Genomic DNA, 3,477 nt, shown 5'->3' on the forward strand with positions numbered 1-3,477 from the left:
GCATCATGTGATATCACGGTAAGAGAAGCTGTTAGCGTTAGGTCTAGTACCCTCGCACGAATGGTACAGGTGGGCAAAATCCGGATAAACTATCCGGATAACCGGATAATTCTCAATGAAATTTAATATTATCTGAATTCAGACTCTTAACTCTCTTTCCTGACCAGTTTGCCTAAGTGGGTGTACCCATTTGTTGATGAAGTAATGCTAACCCGTTTATCTGAGAGGTTTTGCCGAAGCGGTTCATAACATATTATTTGTCGAAGAGGTATACTAGCATATTATCCGGATTTTGCTAAATCGACTCATTGCCCATCCCTAGTCGCTCCTTCATCATTCTTGCATGATACGGGTTAGTGTATTTCAACCAGCAGAAAAAATTATTGGCCCCCGACTGATATGAAGTCTAGAGACCCCGAGGAAGCAGAATCACCAAAGAAAAAAACTTTATGATGAAAAACAAGGTTCTAGTACTTTATATAGACCTGGCTCTCGGACTATTAGCTTAGCAGTTTCAGCTAGGCGTTAAGGGTCTTTTACATAATAATAATAATAATAATAATAATAATAATAATAATAATAATAAATAATAATAATAATAATAATAATAATAATAATTGCATTTATATAGCGCATATCCATGCTCAAGAGCATTCTCTATGCGCTTTACAACTATTATACCCCAGCAGACCCTCTGAGAACACTCAGAAACATTCTCGGCTACCACGGAAGCATACAGTGCAAGCTGCGGATTTCACGCTCTCAAACACTATCAAACTGACAAGATCGTTCACTGTCTATAGCCGGATACCCATTTCCACCTGGGTGAAGAGAGGAAAATTTGTGCAAAGTGCCTTTCCCAAAGACACAACGTCAGGTCCTTGACGGGATTCGAACCCACGACCTTACGGTTGCGAGTCCGAGAGCCTAACCACTAGGCCACCGACGCCACGTACAGGCCGACCGGACAGATTTCTGGACCATAACGTGTAGGTCTTATAAGAAATGCGGCTCAAACAAATTTGGGCTCAAACCGTAGGCGAACATCCGGCGAATGGCCAGTCGGCCGGATGAAAAATATCTACAGCCGCTGCCTGTCAACTTTACGTCCGGCCATCCGGCCTTTGAAGTTTGCTGTGCCGTGGATACCACCAATCCACCATACTACTAAATCACCAACCCAACGATCCACCCAGCCACCATATAAACATACCACCAATCCACCACACCACCAATCCACCATACCACCAATCCAGGGGGCTCTCGTGGCCGAGAGGTTAAGGCGTTGGCCTTTCATTCAAAGGTCCCAGGTTCGAATCTGGGTAGCGACGGAAACAGTTTCTTCTCTAAAATTGTCTCCTTTTACCTCCTTTTCTGCTTTCTAACTGTGTTCCGTCGTCTGCTTTCGTCTCCCCTTTCTTCCCCCACCCCCTCCTCTGGGCTCCTGACTCTTTCTGCAGCCTTTCTACTGCTACTCCTTGGCTCCTTCTTACTGCCGTCTTTCCGCCATACCCCTGATCTTCTGGTAGGAAAGATCTACACCTAGCCTTCTCGGACAAGGGCGAAAATCTTGGAGGTTCCTTGTGCAAGTTGTGCACGTTAAAGATCCCTTGGTGGTGTGGTCCAAAATCGATGAGTAGGCTTCATCCGCCACCCAGGCAAAAGTGTCCTACCAACTGAAAATGTTTAGTGTATGCTGCGCGCTCATATATGGCCTTATGCAGTTACAAGGGCCGTAAAACACTTACCAAAAAAACCCTACCATTGTACCAAGATTCCACCAATCCAGTATACTATTATCACCACACCACCAATCCATTATACTATTATAATGCCACACAAGCGTAATGCCACCAATCCACCAATCCATTTAAATACCATTCTAGGCCTACATCCTATTACATGTACACTAATCCGTCAGGCTGGCTGTCTGGCTGAGAGACACGTGTAAAACAGAACAAGGAGATTAGTAGAGAGAGTAAGAGAGAGAGAGAGAGAGAGAGAGAGAGAGAGAGAGAGAGAGAGAGAGAGAGAGAGAGAGAGAGAGAGAGTGAGGGAGAGGGAGAGAGAGAGAGAGAGAGAGAGAGAGAGAGAGAGAGAAGAGAGAGAGAGAGAGAGAGAGAGAGAGAGAGAGAGATGGGGGGAGGGAGGGGGGAGGGGGTGGAGGGGTTGAAAGCAGAACAGGGCAAGGCTCAGGAAAGGAGAAGAAAGTAGAAAGTTTTAGCGAAGAATTTTTGGAGGCGCTGTCAGGTTTTGAATACAGACAGACTGGGCGTACTGAGTGAAAGGCGAACTGCCAACACCGTACCTTGGATCTAGACCACGAGTCCAAGACATTCTAAAACAATGAAGTATGAAGGGATTGCGTATTCGAGCCTTAACTATTCGCGTAATTAGTCTACTATTAAAATTAATTACAGCATAATAATCACAAGACCGACAAATTAAATCAACTGTAGAAATGTGTAATCTCTGAAACAATATATAGAATCTAGACTTTAGCCTCCTTTATAGTGAAATATTTACAAAAAGTATGGCAGTGAATGTGATAACAGAATACACACAATGTGTACATGTTGTACTTGAGATCCGATAGGGCAAGAGTAATCTTTTATCTTTGTTTCTTGGGTGGCTTCAGCCCTGACCAGGGTTCAGGTTTTCATGTATGGTTAAAAATAGAAACTTCGCCACTGTCATGTGACGAGCGAGACACAGGAAGGAAGCAAAACTCGAAACAAAAACAAGACAGGAGAGGGGAATCCCAATGTTAGATAGATTCTAATCCAGGGTCCTGCAGACTGACGGAACCACGACTTTTGTGTGTATGTGTATGTATGGGAACGTAGATCTAGATCTAGATATCCAAATTTAGATCTTGAATCTAGTGCTGTGTTTTAGGGAATTACAACAATTTAGACTTGCCTGGGCCTGGGCCTGGGCTTGAACTTGAAGTAAAGTAACTCAAATTGTAGGCCCAATGTCTCCGCTATTAGATCTAGATCTAGATTCTAGATTAGATAGATCTAGATCTAGATCTAGATCTAGATCTAGATTTAGATCTAGATCTAGAGATCTATATCTAAATCTAGAACTATGCTAAAATTCAGTTGTGATTTTAATTAGAGTCAACTAGATCTAGATCTAGATTCTAGATCTAGATCTAAATCTTATAGATCTAGATCTAGATCTAGATCTAGATTTAGAATCTAGATCTAGATCTAGATTCTATATGGCCGTCATTATTCGGACTCGAGCCCGAATAACATTTTTTCATATTCGGACTCGAGTCCGAATAAAAAAAATTCTTATTCGGACTCGGGATTCGGACTCGAGTCCGAATATGAAAAAATGTTATTCGGACTCGGGTCCGGAAAAAAGGAAGTGTCTTCGTTCTATAGATTCTAACGTTAAGTGCTTCCAATTTTCCGCCATTTTTTAGTTTCCCCCACACCTTATCTGCCGATCCAATGCCCGCCG

General features: G+C 42.9%; 1 protein-coding gene across 5 annotated transcripts in view; it reads left to right on the forward strand.

Annotated features, from left to right (window-relative positions):
* The first annotated feature begins 2,710 nt into the window (after nt 1–2,710).
* The window catches only part of LOC101856134 (SID1 transmembrane family member 2), a 71,569-nt gene continuing 70,802 nt past the window's right edge, over nt 2,711–3,477 (forward strand). For 4 of the 5 annotated variants that reach the window (XM_035972728.1, XM_013088821.2, XM_013088820.2 and 1 more), the window contains exon 1: nt 2,711–2,828. The gene's annotated coding sequence lies outside the window, so the exon portion shown is untranslated. The remainder of the gene's footprint in view (nt 2,829–3,477) is intronic. The other variant, XM_013088818.2, reaches the window with a different exon arrangement.

This window comes from Aplysia californica, unplaced genomic scaffold (assembly GCF_000002075.1).
Source record: "Aplysia californica isolate F4 #8 unplaced genomic scaffold, AplCal3.0 scaffold00817, whole genome shotgun sequence".
In the NCBI taxonomy this organism is placed as follows: Eukaryota; Metazoa; Mollusca; class Gastropoda; order Aplysiida; family Aplysiidae; genus Aplysia; species Aplysia californica.